This window comes from Ambystoma mexicanum, chromosome 2q (genome assembly GCF_040938575.1).
Source record: "Ambystoma mexicanum isolate Mex_15411 chromosome 2q, UKY_AmexF1_1, whole genome shotgun sequence".
Classification (NCBI taxonomy): Eukaryota; Metazoa; Chordata; class Amphibia; order Caudata; family Ambystomatidae; genus Ambystoma; species Ambystoma mexicanum.
The window spans coordinates 91207689-91227194 of NC_090924.1; positions in this window are offsets into that span (position 1 = coordinate 91207689).

The following is a 19506-nucleotide window of genomic DNA, read 5'->3' on the forward strand; positions in this document are numbered from 1 at the left end:
GAATGTGATCTCCTTTCAAAATGTTGGAACAATGTTGACAGTTCAGGCATGCAAAGGTTCCATATTGAAGAAATGTCTGATGTTGTTTTTTGATTTTTGAGTTTTGATCACATTCACCAACCGAAGACCTCAAGGAAAATTAAAGAAAGGCTTACTGAACATAAATCAAATATCAGAACGAGCAATGTAAAATCCCCAGTCTTCAGACACTTCCACGAAAACAGACACAATATCTCTCAATTGAGATGGGTGGTATTGGAAGTTATCAATCAACTACCCAGAGGTGGTGATCTCTCTAAACGTCCCTCACAGAAAGAATTATTCTGGATCCACAAATTGGACTCATTGGCACCATTAGGACTCAATGAAGATTTTTATTTGGGTCCTTTTTTGTAGACCAGCTAGGTTGCCTAATTACACTAATATTCCTGAAAGTTCAATTTGTTAGGATCAGGATATATTTAAATAAACACACATTTGATAAACTTAGAGAGATTATTCAAATTTGAGACTACTCTAAACAGGATACCATAAGGTCAGAATCTGAACTCTTTTGAGACAGTCTATTATCAAATGTTTGAATGTAACTGTCAACGGCTTTGAAGTACAATAAGTAATCTATAATCATGTAATGTGAGGTACTTCAAATAACCAACATCATATGCATAATTACTACTTTCTTGATTTATGACTATCTGTTATTATGCCGAGCTGTTCTGCATTTATTTATAAATGAGTCCATGTTACCACAATTTTGTGGGTTAGAGACTCTTTTCCTCACTTGAACTATTCTGTTGAACGCTTATCTAATTGACTTCCTGACATCAGTGACTGTATAAAATACACCTTAACATGATGCCTTTGAGTATCCCCTTGTTTGACTTTTTCGGGCTTTACAGCTTGTACTATAGCGTAGTTATCTTACTAGACACACTCAACAAGTTATTTTTTTTTCATCTGCACTTTTTTACAAGTGCGTACTCATTTTACGTAATTCCGCGCATGCGTGTGATGATGTCACATTGTTTACACTGTGATATTGCACGCTATTGAACGCAATGACGTCACTTTCTCAGTATTTAAGGCAGCCATTTGCCCGACTTCATCATTGAACAGGAAGCGGTTCCTGTAGATGAAGGCGCAGTCTCACCACGATTACCTGTAATCAAGTAAGTGTTAACAGATTTGATTCTGGCTTCAAAGAGCTTTCTTCTAAAGCATCTTATTTACCGTATTCATCCTCTACTTTGAGGATTTGCTTCCTTTTTAGGAATCTAAACCTACCTTACATCAGCCAGTGTTTGACCGACCACAGGCTTCTTAAATTTTGGATACCCAGATGATGGATTCTCACCCCTCTTAAATATAGTCTCCCTGCCGTGGCGGATCTAAATAACTCCTTTGTATAAGTTCATCTCCACCCTCTATTAATCGTTCTTTTCCGCATTTAGGGGCCGATTCATGGAACAAACGTGCACCGAAAATCCATGCGCAAGCAGGCGCAAGGGAGCGCAAGCGTAAGAAACGCAGCGCATGCGCACGCGTGCGATTCAAGGAAGACGCTGCGCGTGTTTCCCGCTGTCCGTGCGCCCAATCCAGCCATGGCGCACGCAGGCATACACGGCATGCGCTACGCACACAGCAAAAGCGCACATAGCGCGGCGCACACAACCAAAGTGGGCGGAACAGTGGGCGTAACACGCGGAATGGGGAACAACGCGTGAAAAAGAAGGCGTAACTGGGGAAGTACGGCAGGGAACTACACGGAACGCCCACACGCACGCGAACAACCCGTATTCATGGATCCAAATACGGGAAACCCGCGCCTGGCAAAAGACGCGCTCAGGCGTCAACGCGTCCGCCACACGAAGGCAGGCGGAAGCGTCCCCGCGCACAGTATAAAAGTGCGCGCAAACAACAAACGCGTATATACAGCTACGATGAATGCCCCATTTGTCGCAGCACTGATCGTGGGACACCACAGGAGGAGGAGAATAGCCAGGGCACGCATTTTCGCACCACGGACAAGCCTTTTTGGGATGCCTGACGACCAGGTCTATGGCAAGTATAGGTTTCCACCCCATATCATCCTAGACCTGGTCAGGGAGTGGGAAGATGACCTTACATCCCCCACCCTTTGCTCCCAAGCATTGAGCCCCTTGGAGAAGCTGCTCAATGTCCTGCATTTTTTGGCCACTGGGTCATTTCAGCGGACCACTGCCATAGTGGGGGGGTCTCACAGGCCACGCAGTCACGCTGCCTACACCAGGTACTGGCAATCATGACCGCACGCCCCTCAGTCCACAGGCACATATACATGCCCAGAACACCCGCAGAAAGGCAGGCCGTTGTCCTGGATTTTTTCAGGGTGGCACACTTCCCCAAAGTGCTCGGTGCCATAGATTGCACCCATGTGGCCCTACGTCCACCTAGGGCCACTGAGCACATCTACCGAAACCGCAAGCACTGGCATTCCATCAATGTACAGGTGGTATGCGATGCAAAGGGAATCATCACCTCTGCCTATGCAAACTACCCTGGCTCCACCCATGACAGTTTCATATACAGAATGTCCGCCCTGAGCCGGGCCCTGGAAGCTGGTCAGCATGGCGACACATGGCTCCTAGGTCAGTACAAATGCCCTTACACATGCATGCAAGTCACACACAGACAAATATCCAAACCCTAATAATCTCAACTATGATCACCTCCCCAGGGGACAGTGCCTACCCTCTGAGCAACCACATGATGACGCCAATCCGGAACCCCACCACACCACCCCAGGTAAGATACAACGCTGCCCATATTGCAACCAGGGCCATAGTGGAGCGCACATTCGAAGTGCTCAAGTCACGTTTCCGCTCCCTTGACCGCTCTGGCGGGCAACTACTCTATGCACCACCAGTAGTGTGCAGGATCATTGTGGCAGCATGTGTCCTGCACAATGTTGCAACACTGCAGGGCGTCCCGGTGGACATGGTGGTGCCCCCACATCCCCAACCACAGGCACAGGCGCTGCCCATGGGAGGGGACAGGGCACGTGGCGAGGAAGCCCGGACCCAGCTTGTGGCCACATTTTTCACCTAAACTCCCACCCCTGCGGAGTGCACACAGGCCTGGCACATACCAGGTGACAATCGATGATGACAAAGAGACAGTCAACTGTCACAACCCTACCACCCTGAGATAGTTGCCATGGAAGTGCCACATCGTCTGCATCCCTAGCTACTTAAAAACAAGCTATCCCGTGTGACCAAAAGGCACACATATGACATATGACATGATATGGCCTATACACAAGTATTTCAAGGTGCGATGAGGCAGGGAGGGGGGAACAAGGGAAGACAGACAACGGTACTACTAGGCCAGGTGTCATTTAGATTGTGCAAGTGCGGGGGTAGGGGGAAGGGAAAAGTGCAAGGGGAAGGGGAGGGGGGGAGTGCAGTACAGGGTAAGTAGACCCAAAAACAAATACATATGCCAGCTGGTGGCAACTGCAAAAATAAGTGCAGACAAGTGCTGGGAAGGGGGGGCTGTAGGGATAGAGAGACAGTACCGCAGTGCAGGGGTTGCCAGGGAGGCAGTGCAAGTGGAGAATGGCTGGGCCAGGGACCGAGGTCGGTGAGAGTGGCCCAGTTGCAGATCCAGTGCAGTTCCAGTGAAGAATTTTGCAAGGGAGAGGCAGAGAGAAAGCAGAAGCAAAGAGGAAGGTGTTGAGGTGCTTCCCGAACCGGAGATGGTTCTCCTCAAGTTCCAGTGAGGCAGGAAGGCTGTTCCAGAAGGAGGGCCCTGCCGCGGAGAGAGATCTACCCCCAGCTAGTTGCTTTGAGAAGCGGATGACCCTGACAAGCAAGGTGTGAATCACACACACCTCCAAAACAGGCCATGGCCATCACTGTTATGTCACTCAAACCCTCCCAAACCACAACATGACATGGCAAGCAATACCCATACACCAACACAGTAACAATAAGGTACACATTGCTATGTCCAAAATGTACAGTGGCATCAGACAATGATGCCTGACCTGGAATCAGATGAAATGATTGACCAACAACCTCCCACCCAAAATAAGTAATTTCCAAATGCATTACAAGAGTTGTAGACGTAACATAACAATGAATGCCTGTCTACATGCACATTGTGCATTGCAAAATCAACACTGCAGCTTCTGTGTGCTGTGTCCTACTCCTGCAACACACTGCTCAGCGCACAGCACAGTGAACAGCCATTGTGTGTGATGCACACCCTGAGCATCACATCTAAGCGACAGACCACATCAAAAAGCAAATTAGGCATGTACAGGATCCATAATTGGTCACAGAACATGTGCTGCAGGGACACAGTGGGCACCAGAAGGCAAACAGTGTACACGTGGATATGCAAGGGTGGTAGTACATGTAGTGCATCAGAGTGCAAGTGTGTGGGTCAGCAAGGACATGCACTCAACATATGCATGTGCAATCAAGTGACCATCAGTGTTCTGTAAGGATATTTAGCAAACAGCACAGAGTACAGCACTACTACATAGGTAGCAAACAGCACAGAGTACAGCACTACTGCACAGGTAGCAAATTTTTTTTTTGCAGCACCACCACAAGGGTGCAGTGCATTGCTATATGTGTTACCAGATTAACAAGGAAAGACAGGCCATTCAGTCAAAAACGATTTTAACATATAAGATGCAAATCTATTTTTACAGTTAAAAGCACATGTGCACACCCAAAAATGCATACTATTTTTCACCTGAAATGCCTATGGTGCGAGAGACACATTTGAAAATAATAACTAACCTTACTGACAACTAACATGACTAATGAAACATAATCCACTAATAAAAATGTGTCTCCACTGCAGAATTAGGCCTATTCTGAAAGTGAACTTTTAAACGCACATCCATTTTTTTTTCTGTTCTCTCTGCTGCCCTGTCCACATAACTACAGGAAATCAGTTGGTTACAAAGTATTACTATAAAAATGAGCCATTGTGTAGAGAAGGAGGAGATGGCGTGATTAATTCTGATTGGAGCAGCGTCATAGCAAGTATCATGCTAGAGGGAGTGATCAGGCTTTTGCTGGGGGGTTTTTGAGAAAGGAGAAAGGCAGTCGAGATTGGGGAGAGCTGAAAGAAGGACCTTTCCACTGGCTGAGGCGTTCCTATCTGCAAAAACTGAGAATTCCAGGCAATGACCCCGGTTTCAGAAGGCAAGCGTTCCTTTTTACTGGAGTTAATCTTCAAGGGAGCCACATTCACAAAGAGAACAGCCAAAGAGAACAACTAAAAAGATAAGGTAATTACAGAAGTGTGGGAGCTGAGTGTGTACGGTAATATGCAGTCAGTGTAGGATTCCTGTGCATGCCTTAATCAAATGCTAATGTTGCAATTTGAGTTCTGTTCTCCGCCACTCTCTTTGCAGTGTGTCATAGACAATGCTTTTACTGTACCATTTTATTTATTTCTGTAAAGAATGAGATCGTGTTTAATTGCAACTTTTATAATACAAAAAAATATTTGAAAACAGACAGGTGGTGTATTTACTATTTACCATTACAATGCTGATGATGTGGGGAGATTTTAAACAGTGCAATGGTCATTTTAAGACAGATGTGTGCATGTCAGATTCAGTATGAACAGTTGTGAGTGACTGTAGCATAGCTCGTTGGAGGTACATGAGTCAACGGGAAGAGAGACTCTCTGAACATAGCTCCCTACCGTATATAAGGTAGTGGAAATTACCACAAGACTACCATATATAGCTCTCTGTCGTAAATAAGTCAGTGAGATCGCCCATGGTGGCACACTAACACTGAAAAATGTGGTATTCCTAAAATGTAGGTCTGAGGTCTCTCTAGTGATTACACGAAAAATCTAAGCAAAGATAAGGGATTTCGGACATTGGGGCCACAAATAAAACAAGGGAATTATGCTCACCAAAATACCACCAACCGCGCCTACCACCCACGCATACAAAATATGCATGCCTGGGTGCTGAAATAATGCATGTTCACTGTATTATTGTTGTACATTGCCCAATCTGAATACAAGGAGTGATTGTTGCTAAGTTATATTTCGGCGGTAAGAAAATACCGTCAGGCCCCAAATCTCCACAAAATACCCTACATATTTATGGTGCATTGCAGGCCGGGAAAGTGATCATAGAGTACCTACTGGGCGTGGCAAGTGTGTCTCACACTGCCATTTGCACATTAAAGGGAACCCATTTTATAATAGCAGTGTGCCACTAAAAACGAATTTCAGAATGTCACAAAGGGAAACCACATTCTCAGATCTAGTGCAATATTTAGAGGCAAAGTTATTTGCACATGGGAATTGGTCTTCAAATAGCACGTTAGAATGGAGTAACCGCATTCAGGGTGAGGTGCAGAAAGAAAAACTAGACAATATTTTTGCAGAAGGCAGCATAATTCAGGTCTGCCTTACAAGATTATTGAATGCAGCCGATAAAAGTGCAGAGAAAGACTGTTTAATACGGCTATGCGGCAAAATATGGTTTATTTTAAACAAGTCCCTGCGAATGCAAGAGAATGATACTCAGCTAATTAACAGGTTAAAGACTCAATTAGAGGGGGCAAGTAAAAATCAGGAAATGTTGAGAGCAGAATTGGATGTATGCCAAAAAGACATGCAATTAAAATGCAGAGACTTTGATACTCAGTTATCCAAAAGCAAGAAACAATTTGAAGATAGTGAGCAAGAATTGGCACACTTAAAAGCCTTAGTGGATCACATTAGGCAGGATAAAGATGAGGTTGTTTCAGAAATGCAGATTTTACAAAAAGAACATTGTGAAAAAGAAAGTGATCTCCAGAGTGCAGAACAAGAAATGATTAAAATGATCCAAGAAAGAGACAAGAGAAATAAAGAGTTCAATGAATGCCAAATGCAAATGTGCGAAATGCAGGAGGTGATTAATAAAATGAGTGATGAAAATAATTATTTGCATGATGAAGCCAACAGACTCCTTAAAAAGTGTAAGGACTTAGAACAGCAAATGTGCATTCCCAGGTCCCAGGAGAGGCGGCAGGGTACCACATTCAATGGAGTGGAGGTGAATTCTAGCTCTGCCCAAAGAGCTAGTGCCCCAGTGACTGGGCCGGTGACTGAACTTGGTTGCAGCGCCCTTGGGGGATTTGATACTCCCATTGGGGGCAGTCACCAATCTCATACACCTGAAAACAGGATTGACTCACAAAATAGTGCAATTCCATGTATTGCAACAAGTAGCCCCATAAAAATAATGAAATCCATTAAAGCCCTGATCAAACCATTTAAAAAGGGAGGCGAATGCTGCATTGAGGATCACTTAGAAGCGGTGCATGACATTTTTAAAGCACTCCAGATACCTAGGGAACAGTACAGACAATATTTTCATTTAACTTTAGATGCCCCGACGGCCAGCATCATAAGGGGATTAAATGAACAGCAGAATATGACATGGCTGGAGTTTGAAAAAGAAATTAGGCGTCATTTTTCTCCTTTTCAGTCATTGCAGGAGGCAAAGAAAGTCGCGTACACAATTACTGCTGGACCTAATACATCCCCTCGCCAATTTTTACAAGACTTAAAAAGAGCATTCTCTCGCTTTGATGTATCTTTTGACTCAAATTCCAATGAGTTTAAAACTGCATACTTCTATGGGCTACAGAAAGACATCATATCCCAATTGGTCCGTGAATTTGACCGTGACAAGTCCCTTGAATGGATTGTACATCAAAGCACAAAGCTATATGAGGTACTCTATTGTCAGGGTAGAGAAAGTGATAAAATGAAAGATACCAGGCCTAAATCTAAAGAACCCTCAGCCACAGTAATGGAAATCAGGTCAGCCAAAATGTCCCTTGAGTCTGCTCAAAGTCAAGGTAAAAATAATGTGACACCTGAACAAAGGGGTAATCAACAAAGATCGCCATTTCCTGTACCAATGTTCCAAACACATGATCCTAGTAATAGAGAGAGCTACATCAGCCCTAGGTATTTAGGGGATAGACCCCGGGTAGGATATCGGCCTGATATGGCAGGTATGAACAATAACCAGAGACAAAATCAAGATCAAAGAAATGATGGTCCCTACCAGTCATTGGGGACACAGAGTAGGTTTGATCCCAACACCATGATATATGGTAATCAGGAAAGTCCCCGATATGTGGATCGATTTACTGATAATGGAAATCAACATAGGGGCCAGTACCCACAATCTGAGAGACAGGACATGAGGCAAAACGTGAACTACAGTCCACGCCAGTACAATGATTCCCCACCAGGGGACTATAATCAAAGGATGGGTGCAACCCGCTCCCCTCCACAAATGAATCAAGAGTTCAGAAACCATCCCAACCGACATCAATCACCTGAGAGGTATCAGAATAGATCCAATCAGGGGGAAAACAACCAATATCGACCTAGGCCACAGAAAGAGGATCCTAGAGAGATGGAAAGATTCCAGTGCCTTGAGGCCCAAGTGAAAATGTTAGCTGAGCAAATAGGAAAGCTCTATACAGCGCAAAAACAACCTTCCAAAGAGGGGGCTGATGGCCATAGCAATGACCGGGGGGCTTCCGAAAAGTGACTAAGTACTCATGATAACTGCAGTGCCAAAATGACAGATTGCTCTGATATAATTTTGCATAACGACTCTGAGATGCCTAATGGATTAAAAATGAAAGTACCAGTAAATGAAATTGTGATAGAAAGTGCAAATACTTCTAAAAAAGAGGTACGGTTTAATTTAGAGCTAAATAAAACAGTAAAGATGTGCACAAATGAAAAAGAAACATTAGGAATTCCAAAAGAACAAAGGAACAGATTTAAGAAAAATGACTCATGCATGGGGAATACCAGTGAACAGGGAGTAAGTGGGGATGCCATAGGTCCTTCCCTGGGCAAGCAAAACAATGACCAAACACAGACAGAAAAAGGAAATACTCACAAGGAGGGTACAAGTCAATCACCTGAAGAATTCTTTGAGCCACATATTTTTGAAGGGGCTGAAAGGGCTGGTATTACACTAAATGATCACAAATGCACAGAATTAAAAAATGACAAATTGCTGAATGATGTTGTTACACATGTTCAGTTGGAAGGTTGTAATGTGGTCTCTGATGTTACCCAGATGGATGGGCGAACAGTGGCCACACTCCAAAAAACCTCTGAACATGGAGAAATGAATAAAATATCTTGCACAGAAATGGGTAAAAAGGAGGGAAAATGTCTTTTCAGTTACCAATGTGCTTAGCCAAAAGTGAAAAAGATCTGAGAAAGGTGAGCCATGAAATCAGTAAGAATTCACATTTCTTATGTGTATTAGAGGAAGTTGAGGACAGATATTATGCACCCATCACTGTAGAAGAAAAATGCCACACCTTTGCTATGATTGACACTGGCGCACAGGCCACAATTATGTCCAAGGAGCTGGTAAAGAGTATCAATGAAGGGAGGCCTCCACAGAGTCAGATCACAGTGAAGGCAAATCAAGGCCCAGTGCATAACTTTAATGGGGAGGAGGTGCCCATCATAGGTGTAACTGAGGTTGACATAAAAATAGGAAAGCACAGAATGAAACAAGAGGTATTGATCACATCTATTTGTGAAATTCCATTTCTGATGGGGACAGATTGCCTGAAAAGATTGTCTCCTCTCATAGATGGGGTGAATGGAGTGCTGTGGTCCTTAACCAAAAAACCATTGAGGCCTAAGAAACTAAAATCACAAAACAGCAATATAAATGAATGTCACACCGTTGCCAAAACAAATGATGCTGTGGAGGTATATCTCCAGAATAGCTGCATACCTAGTGTCACTGTTATATTAATGTGTCAAGACAAAATGCAGAGCGACAATGAAAAACTACCTGTACAAATATACTTGGACCCAAGGAAAGATTGGCAGACTACCATAGATGAGCACACATTACGTTTCTATTTAAAAGAGAAAACATGCAAACAGAATATTGCTCCTAAAACAGATTCAGAAAAACACATTACCACTCTGGCAGGAATACACATGGAAGATGAGCAACCATGGGTTCATGTTGGTATAAATGATTATCTTAAAACAATAAAAGCCACTTTAGCACTTGAACATGAAAGGAGTTTCGTTAATGAGAGATTGTTGCAAAAAATTATGGAGAGGGAAGAAATCCCGAAATTTAGGATTAAAAACCAATATGTTTCTGGGTTGGACAGTCCAGACTTTGAAAACCGAATTGCAGGCAGATGCATGCTTAAAATTAGCATTGGGCAGAAAACAATTTACCATAATGTATGGATAGTGAGTGGAGCACAAAATGAATTTTACATGGGCAATGACATCATGCACAGAATGTGTATGGTGTTAGATTTCCTTAATCAAAAAATATGGTCACGCCTAGGTGGTCCGGCACCTGAATTTGAAGACAAAAGAAGGGCTTATCATTGTGCACAACTGGTTCCTTATGCAGTCGAATTACAAATGAGGAAAAATACTATTATTCCTGCATCTACAAAACAGTTTACAATAACACTGAAATGCAAAAATGGACAGCAGATGAAAGGCTCTGATGCATTTGTATGCCTGAATGAATCCATAAAACAGCAAGGCCTGGATTATGAATACATTCCATTGGTAGACATTGGTGAGGGATCTGTAAAAATCATGGTAAATAATAAAGGTTGTCAGGATATTCATTTAGAGGAAAACTCCCCATTAGGAATGGCCATACAAAAATCACATTATACGGCAGATTTAAATAACATGGTGATTGGGAATATTCCTGAAAAATATGTAGATGCCAAGGGCGAGTTGCCAGAACACCTGGACTCTCAACCCAAAGGAATATTTAAAATTCATTCTGTGTATCCTTATGATTCAAATGAGACAGTGTGCTGCCATCAAGAGGATTGCATAATATTTAATTTAAATGAAAATGAAACAGGAAATCAGCCCATTGAAGTGGAAGCTGATATGCCAAAATATTTAAAAGTGGCAGCTCTACAAAAAGACACAGCCACACAGTTAGAGGAAAGCGCTGAGATTCCTTTACCAGAAGAGTTTCCAGAATTTTCCAGAATGGTAGAAGAGCAGATCTCCTTAGCGGATGCATATGACAGCGATAAGGATAGGGACGACCTGAGGGAAATATTTATGGAGTTTAAGGATGTATTTGCAAAAGATGCTTATGATTGTGGTTTAACTGATTTACATGTGGCCACACTACCAGAAGGTTGTAGCAGAAATCCAGTGTTTGTACGCCAGTATAGACTACCGCTGGCATGTTTAGAATCATTGGCAGAGATTATTAAAAATTTGAAATCACGGGGAATAATCAGGCCCATTCATAGCACATCCAATACGCCTATTTTAGGTGTGTTAAAGCCAAATGGTCAATGGCGGCTGTGTGCAGACTTAAGAGAGTTAAATAAAAGAGTACCAATATCTAGATGGCCACTGCCATTCATTGATCAGGGCCTAGCTCAGATACATGGTTCAAATGTATTTACCACATTAGATCTCACCTCTGGATATTGGTGCGTGCTATTGGCAGAGGAGATACAACACTTATTTTCCTTTACATTTGACAGGACTCAATATGCCTGGCGTAGAGCTCCATTCGGGTACATCAATAGTGGGAGTGAATTTGGCATATTTTTGAGAAAGGCCATGCCGGATGCAGCGGAAAGAGGAACAATAGTTTATGTGGATGATGTCCTGATAAAAAATGAAAGCCTGAAAAGCCATTTTGATGAAATAAGACATGTACTTGGCCAATTGCAGAAAGCAGGCGCCAAAGTATCTTTGCAAAAAGCACAATGGTGCAAGAAAAAAGTGAACTTTCTAGGGCATGAAGTGACTGAACATGGGCTAAATCCACAAAGGAAGAAAATAGAGGCCATACAAAGATTAAAAGATCCTAAAAATGTGAAAGGAGTAAAAAGTTTATTAGGGATGACAGGCTATAACAGAAAGTTCATTGAAAATTATGCAGAAATCACTCAACCATTGACTAAACTGCTTAAACTGAATACTCCCTGGAAATGGGAAAGAGGGCAGTCTGATGCAGTGGCTAAATTAAAGGAATGTCTTGTAAAGGCACCATGTTTAGCATACCCCATAAAGGACAGGGATTTCTTTATAGAAATAGGTTTTTCTGAACATTGTATGTCAGCAGTGTTATCACAAAAACACGATTTGAATCACAAAACCATTGCATATGCAAGTAAGGCATTTTCCCAAGTTGAAATGAAATTTAATGAATGTGAAAAGGCCCTATTAACCACTGTGTGGGCGCTACAACATTTCCGCCCCATTGTTCAGGGAGAAAAGGTGATTACTGAAACAAATCATCCACCTTTGCAATTTTTAGAGAGTAAAAGAATTAGATCAGGCAATCTAGCACAATCCAGAATCACTTCATGGACGCTGGCATTACAAGGTTTTCCCGTAGAAGTGAGATATGGACAAAATAAAAAGAGCCCAATTGCTCAAGGGTTAGCTGACTTACATGACTGTGCAGCTGAACAAATACCAAATGAAATGGAAGTGGAAACTAGTTTACAGGAATTTGAACAATCACCACACAAAGCTTTTGATGAAAAAACATGCAAGGATTTGCCAACTGTATATGTGGATGGTTGTGCTTTTCACATTGAAAATGACAGTAATAAACGATTAGTGGCAGGAATAGGAAATGTCTGGTTGAAATGTGAAGGCGTTCCTAGTATAGGGATGAGGATTGGAGATAGGAGCAGTCAGGTGGCGGAATTGGCAGCCATTTATAAAGCAATTGCTACTGCAGTTGATAAAAAGTTCAGTGAAATTGTCCTGGTGACGGATTCTGACTATGCACGGAATAGCTTTGTGGAGTATTTGCCTGGTTGGAAAGCAAGAGGCATGGTTACATACAACAAAAAGCCACTTAAACATGGAAAAATGATACAAGCCATAGACAAATTGGTGTCAGAAAATAATTTAACAATATACTGGAGAAAAATTCGTGGGCATTTAAAAACACCAGGAGAGGATAAGGAGGGAAATGATAAGGCAGACCACCTGGCTAAGATTGGGGCTGTGATGGGAGAATTGCTACCTATTGATTATTTAATGGGTGAAATACAAATTGATGCAGTCACACGTTCTAAAGCACCAAAGGAGGTAGATCAACCGGTGGTGCAGTGGAGTCATGACACGCCAGACCAAGATTTGATTGAGGCACAAAAGAATGATCAAATTTTGGGAATCTATTATAATCATTTGATAGATCCTGAACAAAATCCTTTAACAGAAAATGATTGTATGGGAAAAGAAGAGTTGAGGGTGTTATTAAAGAACAAAACACGAATTAGATTACAGGATGGACTCATGATTAGAGAGTCCATAACAGATCAAATACAGTGGGTATTACCCCTTTCATTCAGAGGACTAATGCTACACCATGCACATGATGCCATAACTGCAGGCCATAGAGGTTCACAAAAAACATTGGAAATACTAAAAGATTATGCTTACTGGCCACATATGTACCAAGATGTGGAATTATATACTAGAGGATGTCTAGTATGCGCCCAATTTAAACCTGCTTCACCAATGCATAGAGCACCATTGATGAAAAGAGGCCTAACTCTCCCATGGTCAGATTTGCAAATAGACTATGTAGGTCCTTTAAAAAGGTCGAGCAGGGGACACCGTTATATTTTGAGTGTGGTATGTTTGATGTCGAAGTGGATTGAATGCATTCCTGCACCAGATTGTAGTGCGCAAACAGCAGCCACATTGCTGGTGAACCATGTGTTCTCAAGGTTTGGGTTGCCACAAAGAATTGAGTCAGACAGAGGAAGTCATTTCACAAGTACTCTAATGAGTAAGGTATGGCAAATACTAGGTGTGAAAAGGAAACTACATATCGCATATCGGGCGGCGTCTTCAGGTACAGTTGAAAGAAGCAATAGGTCTGTTGTGGATATTTTAAAGAAATTTGTGGCAGAAGCAGGTTCCAGCTGGGATTTGCGTTTACCATTGGTTTTGATGGCAATCAGGTCGACTCCTGCCAAAGCAACAGGTGTTAGCCCCCACGAGGTCTTAACAGGTAGGAAAATGGTGTTACCACAACACCTACTATACAGAACACATGAGCAAACCCTTGTGAGTGCATCCACAGTTCATGAATATATTGATGAACTGAGTAGGCATTTGCAACATGCATTTGCTTTTGTGCAGAGAAATCTGGAAAGAGCTGCTGACAGTGCAAAATCATATTATGATAAGACATCAGTAAAGGAATACAGTGTAGGGGATCAGGTGTACAAGTTTCATTTTGGAAAAAGTAAACAGAAAAATTCTAAATTTCTAGCAGCCTGGCAGGGGCCATTTCGAATTATAGATAAGGTCTCTCTTGTGGTTTATAAAATTTTGAAAAATGAAGGTGAAACAGCAATAGAGCAGTTTGTCCATGTAAATCAAATCAAACCATGCCATCCCAGACATGAGATCAGGCAGCTTGAGCATGTAGAGACAGATAAAGTCCTTTAAAAAAAAAAAAGAGAAAATAAATGGGTGTAATCAGGAGGCAGTGACAAAGAAGTTAAAAAAAAAAAAGTTGATTGTTATGATGGTGCATAAACACTGTTATATATGTAAAAATATACAATATAAATAAATAAATAAATAAATAAATAAATAAATAAATAAATGCACATATAATGGAAGCTCATGGTTGGTGTGCAGAGAGAGAGTGTGTTAAATATTGAATATCTGCTTGTTTTCTTTTAACTTTTGTTTAATTTCAGAAAAAAAAAAAATGAAATATTTTTACCAAGCATGTTTTATTTTTGGCAAAAGGATGAAGTTAGTATTATGCTATGTACTTAATTTGTTTATTTTCTATTTTGATTTAGACAATTAACATTATTTGGTCGGAGGTTCCGAGATCAGAGCCCATGGGAGAGACGATGGAGTCCTGGAGTCCCCTGGATGAAGACCAAAAGATGCCTGCCTCCAGGTGGAGGTGAAGACAAGATAACCAGAATGCTAAAAAAGGATGACTCCTATGGATCTAAGATTGCCAAGATGGAAGTGTACTCGAATGAACCGAATAACATCGCTGGTCGGGACATATCAGAAGCGGACAAGAGTGCTGACATATGGAGTTCCACGTATTTATTATTTTAATTATTTATTTTAATTTGTTATATTAATTATTTGTTTTAGTTAGTTGTTTTATTTCTTTGTTTTTAATTGACTTGGACAATCTAAACTTAAAGTAATGCCACTTCAACTGAGAAGGCAAATGTGGAATATTTTGTAAACTAATGAACTCAGATGAATACTGTGTTGATTGCAAATTTTTCATTGATGCACATGAATATTCATTTTGTTGGATTGCTATATTGTAAAAAAAAAAAGAGAGAACAAGTTGTTTTTAGGAATTGGCTTGGATTGTAGCCAAGTTCTAAAAACAAAAGGAGGGTATATGTAAGGATATTTAGCAAACAGCACAGAGTACAGCACTACTACATAGGTAGCAAACAGCACAGAGTACAGCACTACTGCACAGGTAGCAATTTTTTTTTTTGCAGCACCACCACAAGGGTGCGGTGCATTGCTATATGTGTTACCAGATTAACAAGGAAAGACAGGCCATTCAGTCAAAAACGATTTTAACATATAAGATGCAAATCTATTTTTACAGTTAAAAGCACATGTTCACACCCAAAAATGCACACTATTTTTCACCTGAAATGCCTATGGTGCGAGAGACACATTTGAAAATAATAACTAACCTTACTGACAACTAACATGACTAATGAAACATAATCCACTAATAAAAATGTGTCTCCACTGCAGAATTAGGCCTATTCTGAAAGTGAACTTTTAAACGCACATCCATTTTTTTTTCTGTTCTCTCTGCTGCCCTGTCCACATAACTACAGGAAATCAGTTGGTTACAAAGTATTACTATAAAAATGAGCCATTGTGTAGAGAAGGAGGAGATGGCGTGATTAATTCTGATTGGAGCAGCGTCATAGCAAGTATCATGCTAGAGGGAGTGATCAGGCTTTTGCTGGGGGGTTTTTGAGAAAGGAGAAAGGCAGTCGAGATTGGGGAGAGCTGAAAGAAGGACCTTTCCACTGGCTGAGGCGTTCCTATCTGCAAAAACTGAGAATTCCAGGCAATGACCCCGGTTTCAGAAGGCAAGCGTTCCTTTTTACTGGAGTTAATCTTCAAGGGAGCCACATTCACAAAGAGAACAGCCAAAGAGAACAACTAAAAAGATAAGGTAATTACAGAAGTGTGGGAGCTGAGTGTGTACGGTAATATGCAGTCAGTGTAGGATTCCTGTGCATGCCTTAATCAAATGCTAATGTTGCAATTTGAGTTCTGTTCTCCGCCACTCTCTTTGCAGTGTGTCATAGACAATGCTTTTACTGTACCATTTTATTTATTTCTGTAAAGAATGAGATCGTGTTTAATTGCAACTTTTATAATACAAAAAAATATTTGAAAACAGACAGGTGGTGTATTTACTATTACCATTACAATGCTGATGATGTGGGGAGATTTTAAACAGTGCAATGGTCATTTTAAGACAGATGTGTGCATGTCAGATTCAGTATGAACAGTTGTGAGTGACTGTAGCATAGCTCGTTGGAGGTACATGAGTCAACGGGAAGAGAGACTCTCTAAACATAGCTCCCTACCGTATATAAGGTAGTGGAAATTACCACAAGACTACCATATATAGCTCTCTGTCGTAAATAAGTCAGTGAGATCGCCCATGGTGGCACACTAACACTGAAAAATGTGGTATTCCTAAAATGTAGGTCTGAGGTCTCTCTAGTGATTACACGAAAAATCTAAGCAAAGATAAGGGATTTTGGACATTGGGGCCACAAATAAAACAAGGGAATTATGCTCACCAAAATACCACCAACTGCGCCTACCACCCACGCATACCAAATATGCATGCCTGGGTGCTGAAATAATGCATGTTCACTGTATTATTGTTGTACATGGCCCAATCTGAATACAAGGAGTGATTGTTGCTAAGTTATATTTTGGCGGTAAGAAAATACCGTCAGGCCCCAAATCTCCACAAAATACCCTACAGTTCTCTACACATCACATGTTAACATTCACCATGTGTACACCCCAGCATGTCAAACCACAACTATCCCCTCGCACCTGAAAGGTAAACACAACACATGAACAGGCATTGTTTAAAATCTGCAAGGAGCTGGCCAACCCTGCTGCAGTCTCTACCTCTCCTGTCCCCTCCCAGGCCCTTTGCACTGCACTGGCCTCGCACTTCATCTCAAAAACTCAGGACATCCTGTCCTCGCTCTCCTCCTCTCACCTCCCTCCCTCTCTTCCCGGCTCTTCCTCTTGCTCTCTTGCAGCCGCCCCTCCGCCCTCCTTCTCTGCTTTTCCACCTTTTTCTGCTGATGAGGTTTCCAGACAAGTCCGATCTATGAAAGCCTCGTCTAAACAGGTTCACCCCTGTTCCTCCAAAACCATCAAGGACCACATCGACTCCCTGGCTCCTGCCCTGGCTGACTTTTGCAACCACTCATTCACCTCTGGAGTCTTCCCATCCCCCCTCAAGCACTCCCTTGTGCACCCCCTCCTCAAGAAACCCTCTTCCGACCCCTCCTGTCCGGCCAAGTATCGCCCAATCTTCATTACTCCCTTCCTGGGCAAGCTCCTGGAGAAACTGGCCATCTCCCAGCTTAACCTCCATGCTGAATATGTTGGTAACCTTCATGACCATCAATCCGGCTTCAGAGCGGCCAGAAGCACGGAAACTGCTCTCCTGAACATCCGTGAGGACCTGCTCCTGAACCTCGATTCCAACACTCCCTGTGTTCTCATTCTGCTCGATCTCTCCTCTGCCTTTGACACTGTCAACCATTCCATCCTGCTCAACCGTCTCCGTGATAACCTGGGTATCACTGGTCAGGCTCTGGCATGGCTGACCTCTTTCCTTTCCGGTCGACCCTCCCAGGTCCAAATGGGCTCCTTCCTCTCCGACATCTTTTTCTCCACCTGTGGTGTCCCCCAGGGATCCAACCTCTCTCCCTGGCTTTTCAACCAGTATCTGGCACTCCTTGCCCACCGCATCGCCGCTCTCTGCCCCCACTTCCAGTGCTATGCGGACGATACCCAGCTCATTTTCAGGCTACCCTCGGCCTCCTCCTCTTCTTCCCTCATCTCCGACTGTCTGTCTGCTATCCAGGAATGGTGTGCCGCCAATGACCTCTGCCTTAACGCCAGTAAGACTGAGATTCTACTCATCGGCACACCCACTCCCTCCTTCCCTGCAGCTCTCTGGCCGGCCTCCCTTGGCCCCCTTCCTGCCCCTACCTGCAAGGCTAAAAACCTTGGGGTCATCTTCGACTCCACACTCTCCTTCTCTCCTCATATATCTGACGTCTCTAAGAAGTCACACTACCAGCTGCACCTCCTCAGAGGTATTCTTCCCTTCCTCTCCTTCCCCCAGAAGCTCACTGTCTCCCGAGCCCTGGTTCTCTCAAGGCTGGATTACTGTAACAGCCTCTATCTTAATCTGCCTGCCTCCACTCTCCGCCCTCTGCAACTTATCCAGAACAGAACTGCGAGACTTGTCCTTGGCCTCAAGCCCAGGGACCGTATCTCTCCAGGACTGAAATCTCTTCACTGGCTCCCAGTGGCTGCGAGGATTAAGTTCAAAACCCTCTGCATTGTGCACAAGGCCTTCTGGGGCCTGGGGCCTAAATACCTTCAACTCTCTCTTCCTAAATATCTTCCTTCACGAGCCCTTCGCTCATCCGTCTCCAACTCCCTCATGGTCAGCCGCTTCTCGAAGCAACGAGCTGGGGGTAGATCTCTCTCCGCAGCAGGGGCCTCCCTCTGGAACAGCCTTCCTGCCTCCCTGAAACTTGAGGAGAACCATCTCCGGTTCCGGAAGCACCTCAAAACCTTCCTCTTCGCTTCTGCCTTCTCTCTCCCTCTCCCCTGCTAAACCTGCTTAACTCCCCACTGAAATTCTGCACTAAACCTGCATCTTGGCCACTCTCAGTGACCTCGGTCCAGGGCCCAGCCACTCTCCAATTGCACTGCCTCCCTGGCTCCCCCTGCACTGTGGGACTGTCACTGTATCCCTACAGCCCCCTTCCTAGCACTTGCTCTGCACTTACCTCGCACTTGCCACCAGCTGGCCCTTTTATTTATTATTTATTATTTTATTACGCTACTTACCGTGTACTGCACTTTCCCCCCACCTCCTCCCCCTGCACTTTCTCCTTTTCCCCTTACCTCTGCACTTGCCCGATCTGAATGACACCTGGCCTAGTAGGATCGTTTGTCTGTCTTCCCCTTGTTTCCCTCCCTCCCTGCCTCGTCGCGCCTTGAAACACTTGTGTATAGGCGCGTTACAAATACCATATCATATCATATCATATCATTGATCAGCAGAACACAACATGTGCATAGGATACCACCATTACAATGTCAGGGTTCCCATCACACTGCAGGGCAAGG